The 13724-nt window shown below is 35.3% G+C and overlaps 1 long non-coding RNA gene across 1 annotated transcript; it reads left to right on the top strand.

Moving 5' to 3' along the window:
• The first annotated feature begins 2248 nt into the window (after positions 1-2248).
• On the top strand, positions 2249-13428 carry LOC122147453. Its single transcript, XR_006161635.1, has 3 exons — positions 2249-2620; positions 2670-3005; positions 12452-13428. It is a non-coding gene; the product is annotated as an uncharacterized LOC122147453 (long non-coding RNA).
• Positions 13429-13724: the final 296 nt, after the last annotated feature.

The raw sequence follows: 13724 nt of genomic DNA, 5'->3' as shown, positions 1-13724 counted from the left end.
CTTTGAATATACCCTTTAGCTTCATTCCCAACACAAGGGACAATGCAAGGGTGTTAAACCTTTTAAAGGAATAGTTCACCCCAAAATGAAAATTTGATTTTAATTTACTCACCTTCAGGCCATTATGATTTAGGTTGATTAGTTTCTTGGTTTTAGTTAATGTTTTTATTGGAATAGTTGTGGAAAAAATGAAAATTTGTGGTGTGAAGGCCTTCAGGCCATCCAAGATGTTGGTGTTTTAATTTGTTAGGTAGAGAATTGACATTTATTCTTTGTTCAATATATCACCTGGAGCCGTGGGTTTTATGTTGCGTTTTGCGTACCTTCTTTTTTGACTCTCAAAGTGATGGAACCCATTAACTTTTAATGCATAACCAAGGATCACAGGTTCAGCAAAAATCATCTTTAATTTTCTGCTCTATAAAGAGAATCACCTACACTGGATTTCTTGAAGGAGAGTAGCAAATGTTCAGTTTTGGTTGAAATATTCATTTAGTGTAATTAGTTTTGATAATATAATTGAGTTAATCAATTTGACAGAAGCTAAAATGGTGAGTTTATGAATTTTTGTGGTGTTAATTGTAATGTATATGCATGTTTGGTTTTTTTCTTTAATTTTGTGTTTGTTTTTTTTTTATTATTTTTGTTATTTTTGTTTGTTTCATTAAATTGAGTTACTGAATTAAGTAAATTAACTTAATTTGTTGAACTAATTTAAGTTTTGTATATGTAGGTTATTATATTAATTAACTTTTGATTTATTGTAAGTCATGGGTTATCCAAATCTGTACACTTTGAATATACACTTTAGTTTATACAAGTTTAATACAAGGTGTTCAAATCTGTTAATGTGTTTGGTTTTGATTACATTATTAAATTTATCAGTTTGCATGAAGCCGAAGGTAAATAAAATGCATGTTTGTAGTATAAATACAATCCAGACATACTGCATCCGTGTTGGCATTGTTGTGTGACCTATTACGTAAATCATATTGTTGTTTCCTACAGCTATTTTCCTTTATATTGAGTTACAAATTTGAGTCAATTAACTTACTTAGTTGAGCTAAATTATGTCAATTAACTTACTTAGTTGCGCTTAATTATGTTTAGTCTATCCCAAAGCTTTGTTAGTTTATGGATTTTCAAATAAAATCATCAAACTCCAACTTATTCATTGTAAACAAAGTACCACTTGCTTATATAACTACTCTTTCCAAACAAGAAGACAATTTCACTGTGTAGGCGAAAACATGATGCATCTGTTTAGTTTGATTTTAAAATGTCCCTAGCAATGCTAAAATCAAACCTACGCTCTTGGGTTATATATTGAAGCAGTGCTGTGAGAGGTGAGAGGTCACTTATCTCTGAGCATTTCCTTTGAAAAATTGATGAGTATTGAATAGCGAAATAATTTGCACGGCATTGAGACAATATTGAGCAGGCAGTACAACGCTCTTTACATAAACCGCTTGTGATTTCCATCTCCAAGTACTTTTGTAAATCAAAGTGGACAGTGTGATTTGCGTTTGAATTAAACTCAAGGAGTTTCCGTCTCCCTCTTCACATGCTAAACAGCTAGTAGCTCCCACAGGTTATAAAACCTCTTTCGTTTCTCTCCGTATCTGTCTTTTTCTCACCTTTGTTTTTTGCTGCATCACCTTCATCCCTAAGTAGAGGGAATGTGTTAGGAGCCTGCTAATGAAAAACCTTTACAAGGGTACCATACAGCTCATATCAGGAGTAAACATTGCTGGCCCTCCAGTTTACCTAGTGCCATTCTTTAGGCCCTAAGAGCCCATTGAAAGAAGAGCAGTTCTCACACCAACACAAACACTCTTCAATTTGCATCTTTCCCCATGTTTTATTACCCATGCATTGTTTTGAGCATTTAAACCTGTGTCCACTTCTACCTTCAGCGTCTGATGGTAATGAGCCACACAATATGAATTAGATAAGTAAATTAAAAACCGTTGCTAATGGGAAATTAGTTGTTTACTCTCTGCAGCTGTTATTGGCAGCTAATTTTAACAATGATAAAATTATCATCCAATAAATATGCTGTCAATGGATGCTGACCTCCCCTGGGAAGTTGCTTGGGTGATTTTCAAGAGTCTAAATGGAAACAAACCCGTCAACAGTATTAATCTGTAAATATTTGCTTTAAAATGCCAATTTGTATGTTAAGTTAATGATGTATCTAATTATTTGTTGAAGCGTGAAAGTCATCTTTGTATCAGATTTTAATCAGATTTATGTGAGAAGTTTTTTTAAAAACTTGAACCTATGCTTTTCATGCTTCACTTGTGATCTTTCCAAAGCAACATGAGGGTTGTGTGTCCCAGCCTAAGGTTTATAAACAAACACACACAGAGACTCCAACTGTCACGATCCTTTCATGCAAGAAGTGGATCATTGATCCCGGGATCAAATGTAGTCTGTTCCTCATGACTCCAAGCGGCATCTGTAATCCCTGATTTCTTCTATATTTCTCATGGCGGGGACTCAGCGCTCTGCATCCATGCTCACACTTCAAAGCATTCCTTTCATGTGTGTTTTGAGTAAGTATGTGAATATCACTTGCATACGTGTTGCAGTGGTGGCATTGTTGACAGAATCAGAGGTAGGCATAAGGTTGTGGCAGTCAATAAACATTGTTGACAGAATCAGAGGTAGGCATAAGGTTGTGGCAGTCAATAAAAATATAGAAAACACTGCACTGCACTTTGTAAATGTTAAATAAGCAATTAAAGACTCAAAAGAATGCATTGCTTGGTTTAGAGTCAAAGACTGAATCTAATTAGCTTGATGAGAGACAACATATGCTTGTAAGCAGTCATACTGACTGTACTGCAGCATATTGTGAAATCTAACCTGATGTTTTTCTGATCAGCTACAATGAGGTAAAGAAGGCCCAGAAGACGCAATGACCAGTTGCCCTACAATGTTTGCAAAAGATCAAAAGAGCCTGCTGAACACCATTTTGATCCTGATCCTTTGTGCTCAAGGTACTGTATTAAATTAATACTGCACATTAGCCTGTAATATGTTTGTCAACGATGTTTTCTAATTTAAGATTAAAGAATGGTTTACTAACTTTCCCTCCCCATTTTGTTTTCCATTTTAATCATAATCACACACTTTATTTTGAGCAATTGGGTCACATGTATTGCAGTTTTCACAAACAGGGTACAAAATAACGGCTGAAAGTCAAATGATCAGTGAAAGGTGTTTAACCTTCAGAAAATGTCAATCGACAAGCTCAGGAGGTCAAACTAAATATTATATGATCTATTTTGCTTTCCATTCATTTTATATGAGGTTTTGGAGTTCTTGCAGACCTTACCAAAACTTGGAGCACAGCACAGGTTTATTTATCTATTTACTGTAGCAATGAACATTACATAATCATCTTAATTAGACAATTAAAATTTTAAATTTTTTTTATTAATTAATAATAAAATATATAATTAAAATAAACAGATTAATTTTTGTATTTTTTTTAAAGAAGAAGAAAATGTAATCATCTTTTGAGGTTGAAACTTGATTAATGTTAAAATTAAAAATTTTGTTTTATTAATAATATTATATCTGTAAAGTAAAAATATTATTCTTACTGCAAAATCACTGGATATGTGACTGTAATGTAATGTGACACCAGTTTGCCTTTTATATCATATATAAAGCCCTCAGTGGTGGAGAGTGAGTGAGATAGTAAATGGAAAGAAGGAGCACCTTTCTACAGTCGACTTCTCAGCCTGTTGGTCTGTGACTCAGCGGATTTCGCTTGCTTTTAATCACATGCGTCCCCAGAGCCGGTGTCTCACAGAAGCAGCTCTCATTTAAAGCAAGACATAACACTTAAAATAGTGCAACAGCAGGAAGCTCATTTAAGCAGTCACTGTGAGGAACTGCAGAAAAGCCTTCCATGTATCTCTCGAGCTGCAAAAACATTTTCAAAAACAATCTCTTCTTCTTTTTTTCCAAAGTCAATCTTTTTTTTCTTCTTTTTTTGTCACATGTATGTGTGTATAATGAACATGTTTTGAGATCTCAGAAATATTTGCTGATTAGCAATTTATGCAAAAGTTACTTCCATACCAGTTGCAGACGACTTGTGAACTTTTTTTGTAAAAAAAAAAATTAAATAAAAGTTGCAGACAACTTTTGTGTTTAAAAGTGTAGAAAGTTAATGTTTGTTTGTGAAAGTGAGTGTATATGGCTATTATTTGATTTCAGATGTCTGTTTTACCTCCTGTTTGCTCACACAGAAACACTCAGTAAACAAAACCTGTGAGTTGAGCATAGAGCATTCAGTTATCATGGATCTTTTGTACATTGATGGTGAGATTAAATATGAATAAGCTGCGGTATTTGTATATTTGTATTCAGCGGTGTGTGTGTGTGTGTGTGTGTGTGTCTGTGTGTGTTTTTTTTTTTGAGCTGTGTGTATACGTCCTGCAGTGAGCTCTCAGGAGAGTTGCTTATTAAAGCAAGCTGTCAGTCAGCCGCTCAGGGTGCAGGAGGCCCTGATGAAGCCATCCATTATTTACTCAGCCACTCCAGTGGACAAACAATCAATTATTTCAATGGGAATTATCCATAAGCCTCTTTGAATGCAAAATATCTGAATGTATGTGTGCGGGAGCAAGAGAAAGGAAATAGAGCTCTTCCAGTGAAATGAGGGTGGTTTTGGCTGAAACCCCCTCATGCACACACAAACACACTCGTTCCTTCAGCAATAAACAACAGCACACTGAGCATATGGTAATGGCCGACATGCTGAGACATGGCTTGAGGTGCTTTATTATTCATATTTTGGGGCGATGAATAATCAGATCTGACTGATGAATGGTTTGAATAAATCATGAGACTGTGATTAGTTGGAATGGGACTGGGGGTGGGCACAGTGATGGGGGGCACCAAGGGTGGCAGGGGTCACCTGTCTGTCACCTAGGTACACCTATCCACCTCCGCGCTCTGCGTATATGAGAGCGTACTGTATATGCATGTTTATTTGTTTATTAGTTTGAGTATGCGTCACAGGTGCTCGTTTGAAAGCATTTGAAAGTGCTTTTATCTCCACTTAAGCCAATCTGTATTGTTTTACCTACTGTTTAAACATGCTGCCTACATTTACACTCCACATAGCTGAATTCACAGGACATAATTGTCATGATTAAACATTCTCTATTTTCCGTTGATGCGGGTTTGAGATATTGACTGTTTATTAAAATGGTCAGTTTCCTCACAAGCGTCTCGGTGAATTTATTATGGGGAATTTAATGTAGGGAGTTTATTATTGAACTTAAATGAAGCACGCTAAAACTAATTATTGTGTGTGTCTGACTCTATTTTGCCTTTCTGAGCCAGTTTGTCTTGACATTGTGTCACACATTGTGAAAAACCTCATATATCTTTTAATCTTCACCGCTACCTGACGGCGCTGTAAAGTGCTTTTTACCATCTGAGCATGAACTGATTCGCTCTTCAGAGACTCCTGATGTACTTTTAATGCCATGCGGACCTGATTTTCAAAATTATACTTGACGTCCATAAACAATAATGCATGCTACTATACTGCTTTGTGCTTGGACTGTTGTTTTTTTTTTATTATTCTTCGTAGACAGCTCTTTATTTGTGTGCATTCATGTGTTTGTATGCATTTGCATGTGTTTACTTTTATGTGTTTCAGTGTCCTACTGGTCAAATGGAAGCAGAGGGTCTGTGTTTGGCTCAGATTCAGGGACAACAGCTTTAGTTCAATGATCTGATTCATGGGTGCAGTGGGGCCGATTGGAAAGAATAAGGTTTGATCTAATCTCATTTGCTTAGCTTTCCAGCTCAGTTTCTCCATTGGCAAATACCATGAAAAAGCAGAGGAGTGCACATGCTCTCAGTGCCGGCTATGGAGCTCTGGCACAAGAAATATGCAAATAAAGATTTTAGATTATGTAAATATGCAAGCATGCAAATATAGAATGAAAATGTAATCCCTATTTTGGTACAAAGTCTATAAATGTAAATCGCTTCGAATATCCATTGAGTCTAAAGCTTGTTTTTAATGCATGAAAAAGTTTTCATTTATCAAGCTCTTGTTTGTCTGGTTAGACAAAGAGCTTTGTCTTGTAGCGCCAAGCTGCTTTTTTTTTTTTTTAATCTCTCTGCAATAGCCCATAATATATACAGTGTGTTTTTGTTAAACTAAGTGTTTTGTCATTTGTAATTAAGTTTTTTTAGTAATAATTCTTAAATAAATTGTTGCCATAAATTCTGCATTCAATTCAATATGATATTTCCAATTTAATTATGGCTGCATATTGGCAAAACTGACTAGCAAGGGTGGTGTGTCTCTTGATACATCTGTACTCCACTTTTAGCTCTCCACTTCTGAAATAACAATCAGGCTTTAAGGCGTCACGGCTTCTCTCACAAGCCTTAAGGGTCCTTCACTCTGCCTCGACCCCTCTCTCTGACCAACTGTGGAAAAATACCCTGGAGCAAGGTTTATAGTAAAGAAGACACTTATTAGTCAAAGCATGTCTGCATGTTGAACATACATGCCCTGTACAGAAAGAATTTCAAGTTGGGAAAATTCCCCTAATGATCTGTATAATACCAAGGTGATTTTCTGATATTGATATTTCAGATTGAATGAGAATACAGCATATGAATTACATGCTACAGTCCTGCACAATCCGATTCATGTGATAGCAATAAACAGCAAAAGAAGGAGCCTGTACTGGACATTATTTGCTGGACTCTGTATTAGCTTTAATAGAAAACTGAGACTCTGTTGCTTATTAAAGGAGACATTTAACAGATGTGTTGGAGCAGATTTAATATCTCATCAGAGCCCAAGGCAGGTTAACAATACATATACACCCTTTGGTTATGTAAAGGGGGGGGAAATTATAATCAAATTTTGTTCAGTTTAATTCCTTCCTTTTCCTTGAGGGTAAAATAAATTGAAATAATCTTGCAAAAAAATGATTAGCAGTGAGAACCCTTGAGACATGATAATCAAATTAAAGTTCCCCCTTTCCACTAACCTCACTATAATCTTATGGATGACACTAAATTCTTATTATTATTGATATGGATTTCGCCATTTTAACTAAATTAACTTTGATCTTTTTGACCAATAGCATGAAAAAAGCACAATTTTGATACTGAGGGATAGTTTGACATTTATTAGGGTGACTTTTAGTAAATTTTGTTAGTAAATATTGAGGGATGTTTTGTCATAGGGTCAAAGGTTACTTTACAGTATGTGCTGTTTTGTGTGATATTATTGGACTATATATCACCAAATGGCTTAGATATGAGTCCTCTGGATAAACCTGTTTATTTTATGAAGTATTTTCTAATGAACTACTTTCTTGACCTCTGAAATATATAATCTGAATGGAACATTAGGCCATGTAACTTTTTCATAAATATGTCATCATGAATATGTCAGCTTTTCCTTATATCTTTTCCTCATGCATCTGAAAGACTTGATTGATATGACAGCTTATGTCCTAAACATGGTTATTTAATAGCATGTCATCAGCATAGAAACATGAGCTTAGTTTCATTATTTTGAATGTGAGGAGACAGCGATGTAGTCATGCATGATGGATGAACCACTTGGGGACAGTAAAAGATGTCTAGTTTTATAATAAGTGGCCATATCAGGTGAAGATATTATGTTGACCTCCCTGTGAAATCACTGCCACAATACTGGAAACAATAAGATATATGCATAATCATATCGATCGGCTGACAGATAAAATACACTCTGACATCACATGAAGGCACAAGCATTTATCATGCAAAGGTTTCGCTTAGATGTCAACCACTCATAAAATGTAGTGTTACATTTCCTGTGATATATTGACTCATAGAAACCTCTAGCCATTTCATATATCATGTCTCAATGTTTCCATAATAGAAATTGACTCACAACATGAATCACAGTAGAAGTGTTTTATTTTTTATTTATTTTTTTTTATTTTTTATTTTGGCTGGAAAACAATTAAGGTAATGTATCTAATATGTATTTTATAATATAGTCCACTTAAAACACATATCAGTGCCAGTGTTATCAATATTTTTTTATATATATATATATATTTTTATGCATCTCAATAAATTAGAATGTCGTGCAAAAGTTCATTTATTTCAGTAATTCAACTTAAATTGTGAAACTTGTGCAGACTGAAGTAGTTTAAGTCTTTGGTTCTTTTATTTGTGATGATTTTTGCTCACATTTAACAAAAATCCACTAATTCACTATCTCAACAAATTAGAATACTTCATTAGAACAATTAAAAAAAAAAACATTTTTAGTGAATTGTTGGTCTTCTGGAACGTATGTTCATTTACTGTATATGTACTCAATACTTGGTAGGGGCTCAATTTACTTGGTAATTACTGCCTCAATTCGGCGTGGCATGGAGGTGATCAGTTTGTGGCACTGCTGAGGTGTTATGGAAGCCCAGGTTTCTTTGACAGTGGCCTTCAGCTCATCTGCTTTTTTGGTCTCTTGTTTCTCATTTTCCTCTTGACAATACCCCATGGATTCTCTGTGGGGTTCATGTCTAGTGAGTTTGCTGGCCAGTCAAGCACAACAACAACATGGTCATTTCACCAGCTTTTGGTGCTTTTGGCAGTGTGGGCAGGTACCAAATCCTGCTGGTAAAATGAAATCAGCATCTTCAAAATGCTGGTCAGTAGAAGGAAGCATGAAGTGCTCCAAAATGTCTTGGTAAATGGGTGCAGTGACTTTGGTTTTCAAAAAACACAATGGACAAACACAAGCAGATGACATTGCACCCCAAATCATCACAGACTGTGGAAACTTAACACTGGACTTCAAGCAACTTGGGCTATAAGATTCTCCACCACTTCCTCCAGACTCTAGGACCTTGGTTTCCAAATGAAACACAAAACTTGCTCTGATCTGAAAAGAGGACTTTGGACCACTGGGCAACAGTCCAGTTCTTCTTCTCCTTAGCCCAGGTAAAACACCTCAGGAGTGGCTTAACAAGAGAAATACAACAACTGTTTCAGTTTTTCTTTTTTAATAAATCTGCAAAAATGTCAACAATTCTGTTTTTTTTTTCTGTCAATATGGGGTGCTGTGTGTACACTGAGGAAAAAAAATAACTTAAATGATTTTAGCAAATGGCTGCAATATAACAAAGAGTGAAAAATTTAAGGGGGTCTGAATACTTTCTGTACCCACTATATGTGTGTGTATATATATATATATATATATGTATGCACTATAACAAAGAGTGAAAAATGTAATGGGGTCTGAATGTTTTGCTAATATGTTTAATACAATATGAACCTTTTTGGAGCTGACTCACAATACAAGCTGAATCATCTTGCTAGATATTCTGGCTGTTTGGGTGTAGACCTTTTCAAAGACTCTTTTCCAATCTGCGAGCGCAGGCTAAATTAGAATTTAACAACCTTCCCATCTTTTTTTTAGGCTGTAAGGCATTATTCTAATTGGTCCAGTGGTTGTGACAGATGTGCTATGTTTTAATTAAAACACTTAATTCACTGATCTGCTAGGTCTCTACCCCACAGCTCTCAGATCTCACAGTCACTTTTGTTGAGGTGTGTGTGCTATGGACTTACATTTAAGTGTCTTTTGTTTTGGTGTGTTTGATTTGTTTTTATTTTTAATAGTATAAAAAATTTATAAGTAAATGTGGTTTAGTATCAATATTTAGAAGTTAGTCAGGGTGTGACACCCGGCAAATATTGGTGTAATGACTCTCCAGTCCATTAATCTGGAAAGAGCATGTCACAGTGTAGTATGAACTCTGAGTGTTGGTGGGCAGCATGCTAGGGAGATATGTAGTGATTGTCACCTGTATGAGTCATGCTCATGGCTGATTAGAGCTGAGCGTGAGGCGCAGCGTGATGAGGAATCAGCGAGGGGGAAACTGCAGGTGGCTGACCTTTTTTCCACCATCTCCATCTGTCTTCATTTCTACACAAATGTTCTTCTGTTCTCCCTCTAAATCCCAATTCTTTCACTCTTTTGAACAAACAAGCACCCTCTTGGGCTGCTTGGTGTTTTTGTATGTGTTTGTGTTTTGTGCTGTTACATGCCTTTTCAACATTAAAACAGAAAGAATATTTTCACAGATGTTTAATGTTGGGTAGTGGACAAAAACCTTCTTTTGTTGGGTCATTTTGATCCTTAAACTCAACCGATTCATTAAAAAATGCTGATTCATTCCCAAATGAAAGAAGTGACTGTTGCTATGAGTGAATCGTTGAATTGCTCACTCAGCCAGATTGTTCAACAACTTTGATTAATACAGGAATCAAACAAGTGATGCTCAATTGGAAGACTGCTATATTATGTTGATGTGCTAAACAAATTTACATTTACATTTAGTCATTTAGCAGATGCTTTTAGCCAAAGCAATTTACAAATGAGGTAAATGGAAGCAATCAAAATTAACAAAAGAGCATTGATATGAAAGTGCTATGACAAATCTCAGTTAGCCTAACGCATTACACATAGCAAGGTTTTTTTTATTAATATAATAAATGTAATTATTATTTAATTATGTAATACTTATTTAATTATTATATAATAAATAAAAATAAAAAGACAGAATAGAAAAAAGAATAGGGCAATCTAGTGTTAGAGGCCTTTTTTTGCTTTTTGTTAATTGTGTAATAAACAGAAAACAAATAGATAGAATACAAAAAGAATAGAGGAGCTAGTGTTAGTTTTTTTTTTTTTTAAATAAAAAAAAAAAACGGTTAAAACTTAATCTTGGGCTCATGTACTTCTCTTATTCTGCAGCAATCCAGATATGTTTGCTTTCTGTTGATTGTGGGTAAATGGAGGACACAAAGGATACACTTGATGCGTCCTTCAAAATACACTTAGTGTATGTGAAAGTATGTGAAATAAAGTCTGCCTTCCAAGGATGCTTAAAACTGAGAAGACATTTGATGGTACTTGATGACACAGTAGCCAAAGTATACAGCCTTACTAGGACGCATCCTTGCAATTGAGAATCACCCACAGTCTTTATAAGTGAGTCATTGAATCATTTATTCAGTCGATTTGTTCAAAAACACTGATTCATTTAATAAATACAACTGCATTGTGTTGCTCGGACAGGCAAGGGAAATTTGAAGTATTTTCAGTAGCAAGTAAAAAGAGACAGAGGTACTGTACTTGAAATACTCTCTCTCTACAATGCAAATTACTTAATATTAACTTACCGCATGTGCTAAGCAGCTATTCGGGATAACAGCACTCTTTCTCTTGTAACATTGCTTAATTATTATTATTATTATTATTATTATTATTATTATTATTTTTATTTAGCCAAATCAGTGGTTAAAGGTGTAAAATGTGTGAAGGGGAAAAAATACAAACTAACATTAATCAAGTTGAAAGGCAGTGGGATATAATCAATTTCAGGCCACCGACCCAAGTCCACCAGATAGCTTGCTCACTTGTTAAATTGCCCCTTTCCCCGGCCAAAACAAATGGGTGCGCTTATGTGTTCAAAAGGAGACACATTAGATATTCTGGCCTGTGAATTTCCCCTTAAAATAGTGCACAATTTGCAAAAGTTGTTTTCTTGCAGGGATCTTAATAGATCAATAGTGCGCAGAGTTAAAAGGAAAATAGTACCATTAGCTCGGCCAGTGTATTAAACTGATTGTGTATTAGCTTGCTACAGTGGCGCAGGGTGCTTTGACATATTGTTCGACAGACTTAAGAAATCAGCAATAATGCACTGCTGTTTGCTTGCTTTTTAATAAGTGCATGCCGACTTTAGAGAACACAATAAAACAGACGTGGATTATGTGACGGTGATAATTCTAGCTACCCGGTGCTAGCGTATTAACTCCATATGTCTTAGCGGGCTGCTCCTTCTCTCACTTCCTCCCTCCCGCTTCCCATTCTCTTTGCTCCTTTCCCCCTGAGGCTCATGTCTCAAACGTGATCGTTCCCATCACTCCCTCTGTTTGCAGGCTAATTCTAAGAGTGAAATAAGATGATGAGACTTTTATGTGCTTGTGTCTGTTTGTGCATGTTTTGGTAGTTTAATACTTCTATTCCGTTTTGCTGCTGAAGAGGTTCGATCATACATATATTATTACTGCTGCAATAAAATGGTATTGGAAGTGGAACAAAACGCCCTTTTAATGGAATAATTTCTGAAACATTACAACATTAAACATTTCTGCATTTGTTCAGCATTTATTGGGTTTGAATTGGGGTATAGTGTACAGTTGCAAAAATGTAACAAATGCAACCTATATAGTACGTACAAGCTACAACATATATAGTATGATTTAAAAAATGAAGCTAACTAATTCTAATATTAATAAATTAAAATGAATATGTTTTAGAAATTTACCAGGGTGTTTTTTTCTTCTTCTTCTTCTTCCTCCTCTTCCTCTTCTCCAGGTGGCTCCATCCAGAAACCTGCAAGTCAGCAATGTGAACCATTTCCAGTACCGTCGTGCTTGGTATGCAGACATGTTTTCTAGCATGATTGGTTTAAAATGTATGTGCATTTATTTCTGCATACGTCGCTGATGCATATGCCAATATATTAAAGCACTCCAGAGGAAAGGATTGGATCTAACCTTAACCCATTAGACAGAGAAAAATACAGCATGTCATGACAGATTACCGTCAAAAGGGCAAGCAAGACAGCACTTTTCTTTCAGTGCTAAAGACGGGCTAAATAGCAACAAGGGGGGAAAATATAAGAAAATCTGTAGTCCGCTTAGGCCCTAGCCCATCGGCCCTAAACAGACAACTGTGGTTAAGCCATTTTCAAGCTCTAATCTTTTAATAAGATTATAAAATAGTGAAATATGTTTACGCATTACTAGTCATAATTACATGTCTTGTCATATTTGAGGAACTGATAAATATGCCCTGAGTCCACAATCTTACATATTAATTTGAATTTGTGCTTAATGTGCATAATTGATTGTATGGCGTGGTAAATAGAAAAAAAAAAAGTAAAAAAAATAAAAAATAGGAACAAGACTGCATGTCTTATAGCAGCATGTGGACAGTGATACAGTATATGAAAAATTCAGTGTTAGTAATTACTTTCTAATTTTTCTATATCTCTCTATATCAATCTATCTATACATAGTATGTATTAAAATGCAGCGGTGGCTTTACAGTAGCACATTACAGGCCTAAAACTGCACAATAATCCTCTTTATTAAAATAACTGTAGTGAAGCAGTAATTCACACCAATTCCCAACTGTTTGTGTGTACTGTATATTCCATTAATTAAGCAAGCTATAGCTTACTCTACAGTTAAATCACTTTGACTGTCTGACTTGAGATATTGTTTCTGCTCTTTAGATGTAGAGCAAGTACACAGCATAGAGTGCACCTGTCAGAAACGCAGGGGCTAATCTCTTCCTATTTACAGCCTGGATAAATGATCCACAGACAGATGAAGCTTTCCTTTGGGTGTTATTTGTTAAAAGGATGAGTGCAATGTTTATTTTTTAATGAGATGTTGTTGATTTATGAAATTGAAGGCATTTTTGACTAAAATGGCTAGTTACGTGGATGATATCTGAATGGCAGAAATGTTTATTCACCATGTCTGCGATGAAACAATTTCATTATTGACAACATTGGTGGGAAAATCACAGGGAAAATGTTTTCCATTTTTGTCAGTGACTTTCTACTAGAAGACTCGAT

This window comes from Cyprinus carpio, chromosome A14 (genome assembly GCF_018340385.1).
Source record: "Cyprinus carpio isolate SPL01 chromosome A14, ASM1834038v1, whole genome shotgun sequence".
Taxonomy (NCBI): domain Eukaryota; kingdom Metazoa; phylum Chordata; class Actinopteri; order Cypriniformes; family Cyprinidae; genus Cyprinus; species Cyprinus carpio.
This window is presented reverse-complemented; position numbering and strand designations above follow the sequence as displayed.